We start from the raw sequence: 20,275 nt of genomic DNA on the forward strand, positions 1-20,275 counted from the left end.
GTGTGGATGTGCACCAGCTGTGAGTCTTAAAACCGTTTGGGTGAATCCAGGAAGAGGGAAGAGACAGAGGGGATGGAAGTGTGTGGGTGTGCATAGACTGTGAGTCATAAAACCGTCTACGTGAATCCAGGAAGAGGGAAGAGGGAGAGGGGGTGGAAGTGTGTGGATGTGCATAGACAGTGAGTCTTAAAACCGTCTACGTGAATCCAGGATGAGGGAAGAGACAGAGGGGATGGAAGTGTGTGGGTGTGCATAGACTATGAGTCATAAAACCGACTACGTGAATCCAGGAAGAGGGAAGAGGGAGAGGGGGTGGAAGTGTGTGGATGTGCTTAGACTGTAAGTCTTAAAACCGTCTACGTGAATCCAGGAAGAGGGAGAGGGGCTGGAAGTGTGTGTGCTGTGCACAGGCTGTGAGTCTTAAGAACGTCTGAGTGAATCCAGGAAGAGGGAACAGGCAGAGGCGATGGAAGTGTGTGGATATGCACCGGCTGTGAGTCTTAAAAGTGTTTGAGTGAATCCAGGTAGAGGGAAGAGGCAGAGGGGCTGGAAGTGTGTGGATGTGCACCGGCTGTGAGTCTTAAAACCGTCTGAGTGAATCCAGGAAGAGGGAACAGGCAGAGGGGATTGAAGTTTGTAGATGTGCATAGACTGTGAGTCATAAAACCGTCTAGGTGAATCTAGGAAGAGGGAGAGGGGATGGAAGTGTGTGGATGTGCATAGACTGTGAGTCATAAAACCGTCTACGTGAATCCAGGAAGAGGGAAGAGGGAGAGGGGGTGGAAGTGTGTGGATGTGCATAGATTTTAATAATAATAATAATATATTTATTTCTTAGCCGCACCCTCTCCCGAAGGACTCGGGGCGGCGTACAATGAAACATACGAAATAAATATGTGGACAAAACAAACATATAACAAAGACATATACTGAGACATACACAAGGAGGAGGTCGGCTAAAAATAAAAACAATTAAAATACAGTATTAAAACCCCTAGAAATTAAATATAATTAAAATACCCAGTTAAAAACCCGTCAGGAGCGATATGGTTAGATCAAAGTTGAGCCAGGCCAGCTGCTTGGAATAGGTGGGTCTTAAGCTTAATACGGAAGGAGCGGAGGTCAGAGGTAATCCTAATATCCGGAGGGAGGTCATTCCACAGGGCTGGGCCCGCCACAGAGAAGGCTCTACTCCTAGGCGCCGCCCCACGACATTGTCTAGTGGACGGCACCTGGAGGAGGCCCTCTCTGTGCGAGCGAATTGGTCGCAGGGATGTATGGGGCAGAATACGATCCCGCAAGTAACTAGGTTTTGATTCTTAAAACTGTCTACGTGAATCCAGGAAGAGGGAAGAGGGAGAGGGGCTGGAAGTGTGTGTGCTGTGCACAGGCTGTGAGTCTTAAGAACGTCTGAATGAATCCAGGAAGACGGAAGAGGCAGAGGGGCTGGAAGTGTTTGGATGTGCACCGGCTGTGAGTCTTAAAACCGTTCGAGTGAATCCAGGAAGAGGGAACAGGCAGAGGGTATGGAAGTGTGTGGATGTGCATAGACTGTGAGTCTTAAAACCGTCTACGTGAATCCAGGAAGAGGGAAGAGGGAGAGGGGATGGAAGTGTGTGGATGTGCACGGGCTGTGAGTCTTAAAACCGTCTGAGTGAATCCAGGAAGAGGGAACAGGCAGAGGGGATGGAAGTGTGTGGATGTGTACCAGCTGTGAGTCTTAAAACCGTCTGATTGAATCCAGGAAAAGGGAAGAGGCAGAGGGGCTGGAAGTGTGTGGATGTGCACCGGCTGTGAGTCTTAAGAACGTTTTAGTGAATCCAGGAAGAGGGAAGAGGCAGAGGGGTTGGAAGTGTGTGGATGTGCACCAGCTGTGAGTCTTAAAACCGTTTGGGTGAATCCAGGAAGAGGGAAGAGACAGAGGGGATGGAAGTGTGTGGGTGTGCATAGACTGTGAGTCATAAAACCGTCTACGTGAATCCAGGAAGAGGGAAGAGGGAGAGGGGGTGGAAGTGTGTGGATGTGCATAGACAGTGAGTCTTAAAACCGTCTACGTGAATCCAGGATGAGGGAAGAGACAGAGGGGATGGAAGTGTGTGGGTGTGCATAGACTATGAGTCATAAAACCGACTACGTGAATCCAGGAAGAGGGAAGAGGGAGAGGGGGTGGAAGTGTGTGGATGTGCTTAGACTGTAAGTCTTAAAACCGTCTACGTGAATCCAGGAAGAGGGAGAGGGGCTGGAAGTGTGTGTGCTGTGCACAGGCTGTGAGTCTTAAGAACGTCTGAGTGAATCCAGGAAGAGGGAACAGGCAGAGGCGATGGAAGTGTGTGGATATGCACCGGCTGTGAGTCTTAAAAGTGTTTGAGTGAATCCAGGTAGAGGGAAGAGGCAGAGGGGCTGGAAGTGTGTGGATGTGCACCGGCTGTGAGTCTTAAAACCGTCTGAGTGAATCCAGGAAGAGGGAACAGGCAGAGGGGATTGAAGTGTGTAGATGTGCATAGACTGTGAGTCATAAAACCGTCTAGGTGAATCTAGGAAGAGGGAGAGGGGATGGAAGTGTGTGGATGTGCATAGACTGTGAGTCATAAAACCGTCTACGTGAATCCAGGAAGAGGGAAGAGGGAGAGGGGGTGGAAGTGTGTGGATGTGCATAGATTTTAATAATAATAATAATATATTTATTTCTTAGCCGCACCCTCTCCCGAAGGACTCGGGGCGGCGTACAATGAAACATACGAAATAAATATGTGGACAAAACAAACATATAACAAAGACATATACTGAGACATACACAAGGAGGAGGTCGGCTAAAAATAAAAACAATTAAAATACAGTATTAAAACCCCTAGAAATTAAATATAATTAAAATACCCAGTTAAAAACCCGTCAGGAGCGATATGGTTAGATCAAAGTTGAGCCAGGCCAGCTGCTTGGAATAGGTGGGTCTTAAGCTTAATACGGAAGGAGCGGAGGTCAGAGGTAATCCTAATATCCGGAGGGAGGTCATTCCACAGGGCTGGGCCCGCCACAGAGAAGGCTCTACTCCTAGGTGCCGCCCCACGACATTGTCTAGTGGACGGCACCTGGAGGAGGCCCTCTCTGTGCGAGCGAATTGGTCGCAGGGATGTATGGGGCAGAATACGATCCCGCAAGTAACTAGGTTTTGATTCTTAAAACTGTCTACGTGAATCCAGGAAGAGGGAAGAGGGAGAGGGGCTGGAAGTGTGTGTGCTGTGCACAGGCTGTGAGTCTTAAGAACGTCTGAATGAATCCAGGAAGACGGAAGAGGCAGAGGGGATGGAAGTGTTTGGATGTGCACCGGCTGTGAGTCTTAAAACCGTTCGAGTGAATCCAGGAAGAGGGAACAGGCAGAGGGTATGGAAGTGTGTGGATGTGCATAGACTGTGAGTCTTAAAATCGTCTACGTGAATCCAAGAAGAGGGAAGAGGGAGAGGGGATTGAAGTGTGTTTGCTGTGCATAGGCTGTGAGTCTTAAGAACGTCTACATGAATCCAGGAAGAGGGAAGAGACAGAGGGGCTGAAAGTGTGTGGATGTGCATAGACTGTGAGTCTTAAAACCGTCTACGTGAATCCAGGAAGAGGGAAGAGGGAGAGGGGATGGAAGTGTGTGGATGTGCACGGGCTGTGAGTCTTAAAACCGTCTGAGTGAATCCAGGAAGAGGGAACAGGCAGAGGGGATGGAAGTGTGTGGATGTGCACCAGCTGTGAGTCTTAAAACCGTCTGATTGAATCCAGGAAAAGGGAAGAGGCAGAGGGGCTGGAAATGTGTGGATGTGCACCGGCTGTGAGTCTTAAGAACGTTTTAGTGAATCCAGGAAGAGGGAAGAGGCAGAGGGGTTGGAAGTGTGTGGATGTGCACCAGCTGTGAGTCTTAAAACCGTTTGGGTGAATCCAGGAAGAGGGAAGAGACAGAGGGGATGGAAGTGTGTGGGTGTGCATAGACTGTGAGTCATAAAACCGTCTACGTGAATCCAGGAAGAGGGAAGAGGGAGAGGGGGTGGAAGTGTGTGGATGTGCATAGACAGTGAGTCTTAAAACCGTCTACGTGAATCCAGGATGAGGGAAGAGACAGAGGGGATGGAAGTGTGTGGGTGTGCATAGACTATGAGTCATAAAACCGACTACGTGAATCCAGGAAGAGGGAAGAGGGAGAGGGAGTGGAAGTGTGTGGATGTGCTTAGACTGTAAGTCTTAAAACCGTCTACGTGAATCCAGGAAGAGGGAGAGGGGCTGGAAGTGTGTGTGCTGTGCACAGGCTGTGAGTCTTAAGAACGTCTGAGTGAATCCAGGAAGAGGGAACAGGCAGAGGCGATGGAAGTGTGTGGATATGCACCGGCTGTGAGTCTTAAAAGTGTTTGAGTGAATCCAGGTAGAGGGAAGAGGCAGAGGGGCTGGAAGTGTGTGGATGTGCACCGGCTGTGAGTCTTAAAACCGTTTGGGTGAATCCAGGAAGAGGGAAGAGACAGAGGGGATGGAAGTGTGTGGGTGTGCATAGACTGTGAGTCATAAAACCGTCTACGTGAATCCAGGAAGAGGGAAGAGGGAGAGGGGGTGGAAGTGTGTGGATGTGCATAGACAGTGAGTCTTAAAACCGTCTACGTGAATCCAGGATGAGGGAAGAGACAGAGGGGATGGAAGTGTGTGGGTGTGCATAGACTATGAGTCATAAAACCGACTACGTGAATCCAGGAAGAGGGAAGAGGGAGAGGGGGTGGAAGTGTGTGGATGTGCTTAGACTGTAAGTCTTAAAACCGTCTACGTGAATCCAGGAAGAGGGAGAGGGGCTGGAAGTGTGTGTGCTGTGCACAGGCTGTGAGTCTTAAGAACGTCTGAGTGAATCCAGGAAGAGGGAACAGGCAGAGGCGATGGAAGTGTGTGGATATGCACCGGCTGTGAGTCTTAAAAGTGTTTGAGTGAATCCAGGTAGAGGGAAGAGGCAGAGGGGCTGGAAGTGTGTGGATGTGCACCGGCTGTGAGTCTTAAAACCGTCTGAGTGAATCCAGGAAGAGGGAACAGGCAGAGGGGATTGAAGTGTGTAGATGTGCATAGACTGTGAGTCATAAAACCGTCTAGGTGAATCTAGGAAGAGGGAGAGGGGATGGAAGTGTGTGGATGTGCATAGACTGTGAGTCATAAAACCGTCTACGTGAATTCAGGAAGAGGGAAGAGAGAGAGGGGGTGGAAGTGTGTGGATGTGCATAGATTTTAATAATAATAATAATATATTTATTTCTTAGCCGCACCCTCTCCCGAAGGACTCGGGGCGGCGTACAATGAAACATACGAAATAAATATGTGGACAAAACAAACATATAACAAAGACATATACTGAGACATACACAAGGAGGAGGTCGGCTAAAAATAAAAACAATTAAAATACAGTATTAAAACCCCTAGAAATTAAATATAATTAAAATACCCAGTTAAAAACCCGTCAGGAGCGATATGGTTAGATCAAAGTTGAGCCAGGCCAGCTGCTTGGAATAGGTGGGTCTTAAGCTTAATACGGAAGGAGCGGAGGTCAGAGGTAATCCTAATATCCGGAGGGAGGTCATTCCACAGGGCTGGGCCCGCCACAGAGAAGGCTCTACTCCTAGGCGCCGCCCCACGACATTGTCTAGTGGACGGCACCTGGAGGAGGCCCTCTCTGTGCGAGCGAATTGGTCGCAGGGATGTATGGGGCAGAATACGATCCCGCAAGTAACTAGGTTTTGATTCTTAAAACTGTCTACGTGAATCCAGGAAGAGGGAAGAGGGAGAGGGGCTGGAAGTGTGTGTGCTGTGCACAGGCTGTGAGTCTTAAGAACGTCTGAATGAATCCAGGAAGACGGAAGAGGCAGAGGGGCTGGAAGTGTTTGGATGTGCACCGGCTGTGAGTCTTAAAACCGTTCGAGTGAATCCAGGAAGAGGGAACAGGCAGAGGGTATGGAAGTGTGTGGATGTGCATAGACTGTGAGTCTTAAAATCGTCTACGTGAATCCAAGAAGAGGGAAGAGGGAGAGGGGCTGGAAGTGTGTGTGCTGTGCAAAGACTGTGAGTCTTAAGAACGTCTGAGTGAATCCAGGAAGAGGGAAGAGGCAGAGTGGCTGGAAGTATGTGTGCTGTGCACAGGCTGTGAGTCTTAAGAACGTCTACATGAATCCAGGAAGAGGGAAGAGACAGAGGGGCTGAAAGTGTGTGGATGTGCATAGACTGTGAGTCTTAAAACTGTCTACGTGAATCCAGGAAGAGGGAAGAGGGAGAGGGGATGGAATTGTGTGGATGTGCACGGGCTGTGAGGCTTAAAACCGTCTGAGTGAATCCAGGAAGAGGGAACAGGCAGAGGGGATGGAAGTGTGTGGATGTGCACCGGCTGTGAGTCTTAAGAACGTTTTAGTGAATCCAGGAAGAGGGAAGAGGCAGAGGGGTTGGGAGTGTGTGGATGTGCACCAGCTGTGAGTCTTAAAACCGTTTGGGTGAATCCAGGAAGAGGGAAGATTCAGAGGGGCTGGAAGTGTGTGGATATGCACCGGCTGTGAGTCTTAAAACCGTCTGAGTGAATCCAGGATGAGGGAAGAGACAGAGGGGATGGAAGTGTGTGGGTGTGCATAGACTATGAGTCATAAAACCGTCTACGTGAATCCAGGAAGAGGGAAGAGGGAGAGGCGGTGGAAGTGTGTGGATGTGCATAGACTGTGAGTCTTAAAACCGTCTTCGTGAATCCAGGAAGAGGGAAGAGGGAGAGGGGCTGGAAGTGTGTGTGCTGTGCACAGGCTGTGAGTCTTAAGAACGTCTGAGTGAATCCAGGAAGAGGGAAGAGGCAGAGGGGCTGGAAGTGTGTGGATGTACACCGGCTGTGAGTCTTAAAACCGTTTGAGTGAATCCAGGAAGAGGGAAGAGGCAGACGGGCTGAAAATGTGTGGATGTGCATAGACTGTGAGTCTTAAAACCGTCTACGTGAATCCAGGAAGAGGGAAGAGGGAGAGGGGATGGAAGTGTGTGGATGTGCACCGGCTGTGAGTCTTAAGAACGTCTGAATGAATCCAGGAAGAGGGAAGAGGCAGAGGGGCTGGAAGTGTGTGGATGTACACCGGCTGTGAGTCTTAAAACCGTTTGAGTGAATCCAGGATGAGGGAAGAGACAGAGGGGATGGAAGTGTGTGGATGTGTATAGACTGTGAGTCATAACACCGTCTACGTGAATCCAGGAAGAGGGAAGAGGGAGAGGGGGTGGAAGTGTGTGGATGTGCATAGACTGTGAGTCTTAAGAACGTCTGAGTGAATCCAGGAAGAGGGAACAGGCAGAGGCGATGGAAGTGTGTGGATATGCACCGGCTGTGAGTCTTAAAAGTGTTTGAGTGAATCCAGGTAGAGGGAAGAGGCAGAGGGGCTGGAAGTGTGTGGATGTGAACTGGCTGTGAGTCTTAAAACCATCTGAGTGAATCCAGGAAGAGGGAACAGGCAGAGGGGATTGAAGTGTGTAGATGTGCATAGACTGTGAGTCATAAAACCGTCTAGGTGAATCCAGGAAGAGGGAAGAGGGAGAGGGGCTGGAAGTGTGTGTGCTGTGCACAGGCTGTGAGTCTTAAGAACGTCTGAGCGAATCCAGGAAGAGGGAAGAGGCAGAGTGGCTGGAAGTATGTGTGCTGTGCACAGGCTGTGAGTCTTAAGAACGTCTAAATGAATCCAGGAATAGGGAAGAGACAGAGGGGCTGAAAGTGTGTGGATGTGCATAGACTGTGAGTCTTAAAACCGTCTACGTGAATCCAGGAAGAGGGAAGAGGGAGAGGGGATGGAAGTGTGTGGATGTGCACGGGCTGTGAGTCTTAAAACCGTCTGAGTGAATCCAGGAAGAGGGAACAGGCAGAGGGGATGGAAGTGTGTGGATGTGCACCAGCTGTGAGTCTTAAAACCATCTACGTGAATCCAGGAAGAGGGAAGAGGGAGAGCGGCTGGAAGTGTGTGGATGTGCACCGACTGTGAGTCTTAAGAACGTTTTACTGAATCCAGGAAGAGGGAAGAGGCAGAGGGGCTGGAAGTGTGTGTGCTGTGCACAGGCAGTGAGTCTTAAGAACGTCTGAATGAATCCAGGAAGACGGAAGAGGCAGAGGGGCTGGAAGTGTTTGGATGTGCACCGGCTGTGAGTCTTAAAACCGTTCGAGTGAATCCAGGAAGAGGGAACAGGCAGAGGGGATGGAAGTGTGTGGATGTGCATAGACTGTGAGTCTTAAAACCATCTACGTGAATCCAGGAAGAGGGAAGAGGGAGAGGGGCTGGAAGTGTGTGTGCTGTGCACAGGCTGTGAGTCTTAAGAACGTCTGAGTGAATCCAGGAAGAGGGAACAGGCAGAGGCGATGGAAGTGTGTGGATATGCACCGGCTGTGAGTCTTAAAACCATCTGAGTGAATCCAGGAAGAGGGAACAGGCAGAGGGGATTGAAGTGTGTAGATGTCCATAGACTGTGAGTCATAAAACCGTCTAGGTGAATCCAGGAAGAGGGAAGAGGGAGAGGGGATGGAAGTGTGTGGATGTGCACCGGCTTTGAGTCTTAAAACCGTCTGAGTGAATCCAGGAAGAGGGAACAGGCAGAGGGGATGGAAGTGTGTGGATGTGCATAGACTGTGAGTTATAAAACCGTCTACGTGAATCCAGGAAGAGGGAAGAGGGAGAGGGGGTGGAAGTGTGTGGATGTGCATAGATTTTAATAATAATAATAATATATTTATTTCTTAGCCGCACCCTCTCCCGAAGGACTCGGGGCGGCGTACAATGAAACATACGAAATAAATATGTGGACAAAACAAACATATAACAAAGACATATACTGAGACATACACAAGGAGGAGGTCGGCTAAAAATAAAAACAATTAAAATACAGTATTAAAACCCCTAGAAATTAAATATAATTAAAATACCCAGTTAAAAACCCGTCAGGAGCGATATGGTTAGATCAAAGTTGAGCCAGGCCAGCTGCTTGGAATAGGTGGGTCTTAAGCTTAATACGGAAGGAGCGGAGGTCAGAGGTAATCCTAATATCCGGAGGGAGGTCATTCCAAAGGGCTGGGCCCGCCACAGAGAAGGCTCTACTCCTAGGCGCCGCCCCACGACATTGTCTAGTGGACGGCACCTGGAGGAGGCCCTCTCTGTGCGAGTGAATTAGTCGCAGGGATGTATGGGGCAGAATACGATCCCGCAAGTAACTAGGTTTTGATTCTTAAAACTGTCTACGTGAATCCAGGAAGAGGGAAGAGGGAGAGGGGCTGGAAGTGTGTGTGCTGTGCACAGGCTGTGAGTCTTAAGAACGTCTGAGTGAATCCAGGAAGAGGGAAGAGGCAGAGGGGCTGGAAGTGTGTGTGCTGTGCACAGGCAGTGAGTCTTAAGAACGTCTGAATGAATCCAGGAAGACGGAAGAGGCAGAGGGGCTGGAAGTGTTTGGATGTGCACCGGCTGTGAGTCTTAAAACCGTTCGAGTGAATCCAGGAAGAGGGAACAGGCAGAGGGGATGGAAGTGTGTGGATGTGCATAGACTGTGAGTCTTAAAACCATCTACGTGAATCCAGGAAGAGGGAAGAGGGAGAGGGGCTGGAAGTGTGTGTGCTGTGCACAGGCTGTGAGTCTTAAGAACGTCTGAGTGAATCCAGGAAGAGGGAACAGGCAGAGGCGATGGAAGTGTGTGGATATGCACCGGCTGTGAGTCTTAAAAGTGTTTGAGTGAATCCAGGTAGAGGGAAGAGGCAGAGGGGCTGGAAGTGTGTGGATGTGCACCGACTTTGAGTCTTAAAACCGTCTGAGTGAATCCAGGAAGAGGGAACAGGCAGAGGGGATGGAAGTGTGTGGATGTGCATAGACTGTGAGTCATAAAACCGTCTACGTGAATCCAGGAAGAGGGAAGAGGGAGAGGGGGTGGAAGTGTGTGGATGTGCATAGATTTTAATAATAATAATAATATATTTATTTCTTAGCCGCACCCTCTCCCGAAGGACTCGGGGCGGCGTACAATGAAACATACGAAATAAATATGTGGACAAAACAAACATATAACAAAGACATATACTGAGACATACACAAGGAGGAGGTCGGCTAAAAATAAAAACAATTAAAATACAGTATTAAAACCCCTAGAAATTAAATATAATTAAAATACCCAGTTAAAAACCCGTCAGGAGCGATATGGTTAGATCAAAGTTGAGCCAGGCCAGCTGCTTCGAATAGGTGGGTCTTAAGCTTAATACGGAAGGAGCGGAGGTCAGAGGTAATCCTAATATCCGGAGGGAGGTCATTCCACAGGGCTGGGCCCGCCACAGAGAAGGCTCTACTCCTAGGCGCCGCCCCACGACATTGTCTAGTGGACGGCACCTGGAGGAGGCCCTCTCTGTGCGAGTGAATTAGTCGCAGGGATGTATGGGGCAGAATACGATCCCGCAAGTAACTAGGTTTTGATTCTTAAAACTGTCTACGTGAATCCAGGAAGAGGGAAGAGGGAGAGGGGCTGGAAGTGTGTGTGCTGTGCACAGGCTGTGAGTCTTAAGAACGTCTGAGTGAATCCAGGAAGAAGGAAGAGGCAGAGGGGCTGGAAGTGTGTGTGCTGTGCACAGGCAGTGAGTCTTAACAACGTCTGAATGAATCCAGGAAGACGGAAGAGGCAGAGGGGCTGGAAGTGTTTGGATGTGCACCGGCTGTGAGTCTTAAAACCGTTCGAGTGAATCCAGGAAGAGGGAACAGGCAGAGGGGATGGAAGTGTGTGGATGTGCATAGACTGTGAGTCTTAAAACCATCTACGTGAATCCAGGAAGAGGGAAGAGGGAGAGGGGCTGGAAGTGTGTGTGCTGTGCACAGGCTGTGAGTCTTAAGAACGTCTGAGTGAATCCAGGAAGAGGGAACAGGCAGAGGCGATGGAAGTGTGTGGATATGCACCGGCTGTGAGTCTTAAAAGTGTTTGAGTGAATCCAGGTAGAGGGAAGAGGCAGAGGGGCTGGAAGTGTGTGGATGTGCACCGGCTTTGAGTCTTAAAACCGTCTGAGTGAATCCAGGAAGAGGGAACAGGCAGAGGGGATGGAAGTGTGTGGATGTGCATAGACTGTGAGTTATAAAACCGTCTACGTGAATCCAGGAAGAGGGAAGAGGGAGAGGGGGTGGAAGTGTGTGGATGTGCATAGATTTTAATAATAATAATAATATATTTATTTCTTAGCCGCACCCTCTCCCGAAGGACTCGGGGCGGCGTACAATGAAACATACGAAATAAATATGTGGACAAAACAAACATATAACAAAGACATATACTGAGACATACACAAGGAGGAGGTCGGCTAAAAATAAAAACAATTAAAATACAGTATTAAAACCCCTAGAAATTAAATATAATTAAAATACCCAGTTAAAAACCCGTCAGGAGCGATATGGTTAGATCAAAGTTGAGCCAGGCCAGCTGCTTGGAATAGGTGGGTCTTAAGCTTAATACGGAAGGAGCGGAGGTCAGAGGTAATCCTAATATCCGGAGGGAGGTCATTCCACAGGGCTGGGCCCGCCACAGAGAAGGCTCTACTCCTAGGCGCCGCCCCACGACATTATCTAGTGGACGGCACCTGGAGGAGGCCCTCTCTGTGCGAGCGAATTGGTCGCAGGGATGTATGGGGCAGAATACGATCCCGCAAGTAACTAGGTTTTGATTCTTAAAACTGTCTACGTGAATCCAGGAAGAGGGAAGAGGGAGAGGGGCTGGAAGTGTGTGGATGTGCATAGACTGTGAGTCTTAAAATCGTCTACGTGAATCCAGGAAGAGGGAAGAGGGAGAGGGGCTGGAAGTGTGTGTGCTGTGCACAGGCTGTGAGTCTTAAGAACGTCTGAGTGAATCCAGGAAGAGGGAAGAGGCAGAGGGGCTGGAAGTATGTGTGCTGTGCACAGGCTGTGAGTCTTAAGAACGTCTACATGAATCCAGGAAGAGGGAAGAGACAGAGGGGCTGAAAGTGTGTGGATGTGCATAGACTGTGAGTCTTAAAACCGTCTACGTGAATCCAGGAAGAGGGAAGAGGGAGAGGGGATGGAATTGTGTGGATGTGCACGGGCTGTGAGTCTTAAAACCGTCTGATTGAATCCAGGAAGAGGGAACAGGCAGAGGGGATGGAAGTGTGTCGATGTGCACCGGCTGTGAGTCTTAAGAACGTTTTAGTGAATCCAGGAAGAGGGAAGAGGCAGAGGGGTTGGGAGTGTGTGGATGTGCACCAGCTGTGAGTCTTAAAACCGTTTGGGTGAATCCAGGAAGAGGGAAGATTCAGAGGGGCTGGAAGTGTGTGGATATGCACCGGCTGTGAGTCTTAAAACCGTCTGAGTGAATCCAGGATGAGGGAAGAGACAGAGGGGATGGAAGTGTGTGGGTGTGCATAGACTATGAGACATAAAACCGTCTACGTGAATCCAGGAAGAGGGAAGAGGGAGAGGGGGTGGAAGTGTGTGGATGTGCATAGACTGTGAGTCTTAAAACCGTCTTCGTGAATCCAGGAAGAGGGAAGAGGGAGAGGGGCTGGAAGTGTGTGTGCTGTGCACAGGCTGTGAGTCTTAAGAACGTCTGAGTGAATCCAGGAAGAGGGAAGAGCAAGAGGGGATGGAAGTGTGTGTGCTGTGCACAGGCTGTGAATCTTAAGAACGTCTGAATGAATCCAGGAAGAGGGAAGAGGCAGAGGGGCTGGAAGTGTGTGGATGTACACCGGCTGTGAGTCTTAAAACCGTTTGAGTGAATCCAGGAAGAGGGAAGAGGCAGACGGGCTGAAAATGTGTGGATGTGCATAGACTGTGAGTCTTAAAACCGTCTACGTGAATCCAGGAAGAGGGAAGAGGGAGAGGGGATGGAAGTGTGTGGATGTGCACCGGCTGTGAGTCTTAAGAACGTCTGAATGAATCCAGGAAGAGGGAAGAGGCAGAGGGGCTGGAAGTGTGTGGATGTACACCGGCTGTGAGTCTTAAAACCGTTTGAGTGAATCCAGGATGAGGGAAGAGACAGAGGGGATGGAAGTGTGTGGATGTGTATAGACTGTGAGTCATAAAACCGTCTAGGTGAATCCAGGAAGAGGGAAGAGGGAGAGGGGGTGGAAGTGTGTGGATGTGCATAGATTGTGATTCTTAAAACCGTCTACGTGAATCCAGGAAGAGGGAAGAGGGAGAGGGGCTGGAAGTGTGTGTGCTGTGCACAGGCTGTGAGTCTTAAGAACGTCTGAGTGAATCCAGGAAGAGGGAACAGGCAGAGGGCATGGAAGTGTGTGGATGTGCATAGACTATGAGTCATAAAACCGTTTGAGTGAATCCAGGAAGAGGGAAGAGGGAGAGGGTGTGGAAGTGTGTGGATGTGCATAGATTGTGAGTCTTAAAACCGTCTACGTGAATCCAGGAAGAGGGAGAGGGGCTGGAAGTGTTTGTGTTGTGCACAGGCTGTGAGTCTTAAGAACGTCTGAGTGAATCCAGGAAGAGGGAAGAGGCAGAGGGGCTGGAAGTGTGTGGATATGCACCGGCTGTGAGTCTTAAAACCGTTTGAGTGAATCCAGGAAGAGGGAAGAGGCAGAGGGGTTGGAAGTGTGTGGATGTGCACCAGCTGTGAGTCTTAAAACCGTCTACGTGAATCCAGGAAGAGGGAAGAGGGAGAGGGGCTGGAATTGTGTGTGCTGTGCACAGGCAGCGAGTCTTAAGAACGTATGAATGAATCCAGGAAGAGGCAGAGGGGCTGGAAGTGTTTGGATGTGCACCGGCTGTGAGTCTTAAAACCGTTCGAGTGAATCCAGGAAGAGGGAACAGGCAGAGGGGATGGAAGTGTGTGGATGTGCATAGACTGTGAGTCTTAAAACCGTCTACGTGAATCCAGGAAGAGGGAAGAGGGAGAGGGGCTGGAAGTGTGTGTGCTGTGCACAGGCTGTGAGTATTAAGAACGTCTGAATGAATCCAGGAAGAGGGTAGAGACAGAGGGGATGGAAGTGTGTGGATGTGCACCGGCTGTGAGTCTTAAAATCGTCTGAGTGAATCCAGGAAGAGGGAACAGGCAGAGGGGATGGAAGTGTGTGGATGTGCATAGACTGTGAGTCATAAAACCGTCTACGTGAATCCAGGAAGAGGGAAGAGGGAGAGGGGGTGGAAGTGTGTGGATGTGCATAGATTGTGAGTCTTAAAACCGTCTACGTGAATCCAGGAAGTGGGAGAGGGGGTGGAAGTGTTTGTGTTGTGCATAGATTGTGATTCTTAAAACCATCTACGTGAATCCAGGAAGAGGGAAGAGGGAGAGGGGCTGGAAGTGTTCGTGCTGTGCACAGGCTGTGAGTCTTAAGAACGTCTGAGTGAATCCAGGAAGAGGGAACAGGCAGAGGGCATGGAAGTGTGTGGATGTGCATAGACTGAGTCATAAAACCGTTTGAGTGAATCCAGGAAGAGGGAACAGGCAGAGGGCATGGAAGTGTGTGGATGTGCATAGACTGAGTCATAAAACCGTCTGAGTGAATCCAGGATGAGGGAAGAGGCAGAGGGGCTGAAAGTGTGTGGATGTGCATAGCTTGTGAGTCTAAAGAACGTCTGAGTGAATCCAGGAAGAGGGAAGAGGGAGAGGGGGTGGAAGTGTGTGGATGTGCATAGACTGTGAGTCTTAAAACCGTCTACGTGAATCCAGGAAGAGGGAAGAGGCAGAGGGGCTGGAAGTGTGTGTGCTGTGCACAGGCAGCGAGTCTTAAGAACGTCTGAATGAATCCAGGAAGAGGGGAGAGGCAGAGGGGCTGGAAGTGTGTGGATGTACACCGGCTGTGAGTCTTAAAACCGTTTGAGTGAATCCAGGAAGAGGGAAGAGGCGGAGGGGCTGGAAGTGTGTGGATGTGCACCGGCTGTGAGTCTTAAAACCGTCTGAGTGAATCCAGGAAGAGGGAACAGGCAGAGGGGATTGAAGTGTGTGGATGTGCATAGACTGTGAGTCATAAAACCGTCTACGTGAATCCAGGAAGAGGGAAGAGGGAGAGGGGGTGGAAGTGTGTGGATGTGCATAGATTGTGATTCTTAAAACTGTCTACGTGAATCCAGGAAGAAGGAAGAGGGAGAGGGGCTGGAAGTGTGTGTGCTGTGCACAGGCAGCGAGACTTAAGAACGTCTGAATGAATCCAGGAAGAGGCAGAGGGGCTGGAAGTGTTTGGATGTGCACCGGCTGTGAGTCTTAAAACCGTTCGAGTGAATCCAGGAAGAGGGAACAGGCAGAGGGGATTGAAGTGTGTGGATGTGCATAGACTGTGAGTCATAAAACCGTCTACGTGAATCCAGGAAGAGGGAAGAGGGAGAGGGGTTGGAAGTGTGTGGATGTGCATAAATTGTGATTCTTAAAACCGTCTACGTGAATCCAGGAAGAGGGAAGAGGGAGAGGGGCTGGAATTGTGTGTGCTGTGCACAGGCTGTGAGTCTTAAGAACGTCTGAGTGAATCCAGGAAGAGGGAAGAGACAGAGGGCATGGAAGTGTGTGGATGTGCATAGACTGAGTCATAAAACCGTTTGAGTGAATCCAGGAAGAGGGAAGAGGGAGAGGGGGTGGAAGTGTGTGTGCTGTGCATAGACTGTGACTCTTAAAACCGTCTACGTGAATCCATGAAGAGGTAGAGGGCCTGGAAGTGTGTGTGCTGTGCACAGGCTGTGAGTCTTAAGAACATCTGAGTGAATCCAGGAAGAGGGAAGAGGCAGAGGGGCTGGAAGTGTGTGGATATGCACCGGCTGTGAGTCTTAAAACCGTTTGAGTGAATCCAGGAAGAGGGAAGAGGCAGAGGGGTTGGAAGTGTGTGGATGTGCACCAGCTGTGAGTCTTAAAACCGTTTGGGTGAATGCAGAAAGAGGGAAGAGGCAGAGGGGCTGGAAGTGTTTGGATGTGCACCGGCTGTGAGTCTTAAAACCGTCTGAGTGAATCCAGGATGAGGGAAGAGGCAGAGGGGCTGAAAGTGTGTGGATGTGCATAGCTTGTGAGTCTAAAGAACGTCTGAGTGAATCCAGGAAGAGGGAAGAGGGAGAGGGGGTGGAAGTGTGTGGATGTGCATAGACTGTGAGTCTTAAAACCGTCTACGTGAATCCAGGAAGAAGGAAGAGGGAGAGGGGCTGGAAGTGTGTGTGCTGTGCACAGGCAGCGAGACTTAAGAACGTCTGAATGAATCCAGGAAGAGGCAGAGGGGCTGGAAGTGTTTGGATGTGCACCGGCTGTGAGTCTTAAAACCGTTCGAGTGAATCCAGGAAGAGGGAACAGGCAGAGGGGATGGAAGTGTGTGGATGTGCATAGACTGTGAGTCTTAAAACCGTCTACGTGAATCCAGGAAGAGGGAAGAGGGAGAGGGGCTGGAAGTGTGTGTGCTGTGCACAGGCTGTGAGTCTTAAGAACGTCTGAGTGAATCCAGGAAGAGGGAAGAGGCAGAGTGGCTGGAAGTATGTGTGCTGTGCACAGGCTGTGAGTCTTAAGAACGTCTGAATGAATACAGGAAGAGGGAAGAGACAGAGGGGATGGAAGTGTGTGGATGTGCACCGGCTGTGAGTCTTAAAACCGTCTGAGTGAATCCAGGAATAGGGAACAGGCAGAGGGGATGGAAGTGTGTGGATGTGCATAGACTGTGAGTCATAAAACAGTGTACGTGAATCCAGGAAGAGGGAAGAGGGAGAGGGGGTGGAAGTGTGTGGATGTACATAGATTGTGAGTCTTAAAACCGTCTACGTGAATCCAGGAAGAGGGAGAGGGGCTGGAAGTGTTTGTGTTGTGCACAGGCTGTGAGTCTTAAGAATGTCTGAGTGAATCCAGGAAGAGGGAAGAGGCAGAGGGGCTGGAAGTGTGTGGATATGCACCGGCTGTGAGTCTTAAAACCGTTTGAGTGAATCCAGGAAGAGGGAAGAGGCAGAGGGGTTGGAAGTGTATGGATGTGCACCAGCTGTGAGTCTTAAAACCGTTTGGGTGAATCCAGGAAGAGGGAAGAGGCAGAGGGGCTGGAAGTGTGTGGATGTGCACCGGCTGTGAGTCTTAAAACCGTCTGAGTGAATCCAGGATGAGGGAAGAGGCAGAGGGGCTGAAAGTGTGTGGATGTGCATAGCTTGTGAGTCTTAAGAACGTCTGAGTGAATCCAGGAAGAGGGAAGAGGGAGAGGGGGTGGAAGTGTGTGGATGTGCATAGACTGTGAGTCTTAAAACCGTCTACGTAAATCCAGGAAGAAGGAAGAGGGAGAGGGGCTGGAAGTGTTTGTGCTATGCACAGGATGTGAATCTTAAGAACATCTGAGTGAATCCAGGAAGACGGAAGAGGCAGAGGGGCTGGAAGTGTGTGGATGTGCACCGGCTGTGAGTCTTAAAACCGTTCAAGTGAATCCAGGAAGAGGGAACAGTCAGAGGGGATGGAAGTGTGTGGATGTGCACCAGCTATGAGTCTTAACACCGTCTGAATGAATCCAGGAAGAGGGAAGAGGCAGAGGGGCTGGAAGTGTGTGGATGTGCACCGGCTGTGAGTCTTAAAACCATCTGAGTGAATCCAGGAAGAGGGAACAAGCAGAGGGGATTGAAGTGTGTGGATGTGCATAGACTGTGAGCCATAAAACCGTCTACGTGAATCCAGGAAGAGGGAAGAGGGAGAGGGGGTGGAAGTGTGTGGATGTGCATAGATTGTGATTCTTAAAACCGTCTACGTGAATCCAGGAAGAGGGAAGAGGGAGAGGGGCTGGAATTGTGTGTGCTGTGCACAGGCTGTGAGTCTTAAGAACGTCTGAGTGAATCCAGGAAGAGGGAAGAGACAGAGGGCATGGAAGTGTGTGGATGTGCATAGACTGAGTCATAAAACCGTTTGAGTGAATCCAGGAAGAGGGAAGAGGGAGAGGGGGTGGAAGTGTGTGTGCTGTGCATAGACTGTGACTCTTAAAACCGTCTACGTGAATCCATGAAGAGGTAGAGGGCCTGGAAGTGTGTGTGCTGTGCACAGGCTGTGAGTCTTAAGAACATCTGAGTGAATCCAGGAAGAGGGAAGAGGCAGAGGGGCTGGAAGTGTGTGGATATGCACCGGCTGTGAGTCTTAAAACCGTTTGAGTGAATCCAGGAAGAGGGAAGAGGCAGAGGGGTTGGAAGTGTGTGGATGTGCACCAGCTGTGAGTCTTAAAACCGTTTGGGTGAATGCAGAAAGAGGGAAGAGGCAGAGGGGCTGGAAGTGTTTGGATGTGCACCGGCTGTGAGTCTTAAAACCGTCTGAGTGAATCCAGGATGAGGGAAGAGGCAGAGGGGCTGAAAGTGTGTGGATGTGCATAGCTTGTGAGTCTAAAGAACGTCTGAGTGAATCCAGGAAGAGGGAAGAGGGAGAGGGGGTGGAAGTGTGTGGATGTGCATAGACTGTGAGTCTTAAAACCGTCTACGTGAATCCAGGAAGAAGGAAGAGGGAGAGGGGCTGGAAGTGTTTCTGCTGTGCACAGGCTGTGAGTCTTAAGAACGTCTGAGTGAATCCAGGAAGAGGGAAGAGGCAGAGGGGCTGGAAGTGTGTGTGCTGTGCACAGGCAGCGAGTCTTAAGAACGTCTGAATGAATCCAGGAAGAGGGGAGAGGCAGAGGGGCTGGAAGTGTGTGGATGTACACCGGCTGTGAGTCTTAAAACCGTTTGAGTGAATCCAGGAAGAGGGAAGAGGCAGAGGGGCTGGAAGTGTGTGGATGTGCACCGGCTGTGAGTCTTAAAACCGTCTGAGTGAATCCAGGAAGAGGGAAGAGGGAGAGGGGGTGGAAGTGTGTGGATGTGCATAGACTGTGAGTCATAAAACCGTCTACGTGAATCCAGGAAGAGGGAAGAGGGAGAGGGGGTCGAAGTGTGTGGATGTGCATAGATTGTGATTCTTAAAACCGTCTACGTGAATCCAGGAAGAAGGAAGAGGGAGAGGGGCTGGAAGTGTGTGTGCTGTGCACAGGCAGCGAGACTTAAGAACGTCTGAATGAATCCAGGAAGAGGCAGAGGGGCTGGAAGTGTTTGGATGTGCACCGGCTGTGAGTCTTAAAACAGTTCGAGTGAATCCAGGAAGAGGGAACAGGCAGAGGGGATGGAAGTGTGTGGATGTGCATAGACTGTGAGTCTTAAAACCGTCTACGTGAATCCAGGAAGAGGGAAGAGGGAGAGGGGCTGGAAGTGTGTGTGCTGTGCACAGGCTGTGAGTCTTAAGAACGTCTGAGTGAATCCAGGAAGAGGGAAGAGGCAGAGTGGCTGGAAGTATGTGTGCTGTGCACAGGCTGTGAGTCTTAAGAACGTCTGAATGAATACAGGAAGAGGGAAGAGACAGAGGGGATGGAAGTGTGTGGATGTGCACCGGCTGTGAGTCTTAAAACCGTCTGAGTGAATCCAGGAATAGGGAACAGGCAGAGGGGATGAAAGTGTGTGGATGTGCATAGACTGTGAGTCATAAAACCGTGTACGTGAATCCAGGAAGAGGGAAGAGGGAGAGGGGGTGGAAGTGTGTGGATGTACATAGATTGTGAGTCTTAAAACCGTCTACGTGAATCCAGGAAGAGGGAGAGGGGCTGGAAGTGTTTGTGTTGTGCACAGGCTGTGAGTCTTAAGAATGTCTGAGTGAATCCAGGAAGAGGGAAGAAGCAGAGGGGCTGGAAGTGTGTGGATATGCACCGGCTGTGAGTCTTAAAACCGTTTGAGTGAATCCAGGAAGAGGGAAGAGGCAGAGGGGTTGGAAGTGTATGGATGTGCACCAGCTGTGAGTCTTAAAACCGTTTGGGTGAATCCAGGAAGAGGGAAGAGGCAGAGGGGCTGGAAGTGTGTGGATGTGCACCGGCTGTGAGTCTTAAAACCCTCTGAGTGAATCCAGGATGAGGGAAGAGGCAGAGGGGCTGAAAGTGTGTGGATGTGCATAGCTTGTGAGTCTTAAGAACGTCTGAGTGAATCCAGGAAGAGGGAAGAGGGAGAGGGGGTGGAAGTGTGTGGATGTGCATAGACTGTGAGTCTTAAAACCGTCTACGTAAATCCAGGAAGAAGGAAGAGGGAGAGGGGCTGGAAGTGTTTGTGCTATGCACAGGATGTGAGTCTTAAGAACATCTGAGTGAATCCAGGAAGACGGAAGAGGCAGAGGGGCTGGAAGTGTGTGGATGTGCACCGGCTGTGAGTCTTAAAACCGTTCAAGTAAATCCAGGAAGAGGGAACAGTCAGAGGGGATGGAAGTGTGTGGATGTGCACCAGCTATGAGTCTTAACACCGTCTGAATGAATCCAGGAAGAGGGAAGAGGCAGAGGGGCTGGAAGTGTGTGGATGTGCACCGGCTGTGAGTCTTAAAACCA

The sequence above is a fragment of the Natrix helvetica genome, assembly GCF_964273705.1.
Source record: "Natrix helvetica genome assembly, chromosome: W".
Taxonomy (NCBI): Eukaryota; Metazoa; Chordata; class Lepidosauria; order Squamata; family Natricidae; genus Natrix; species Natrix helvetica.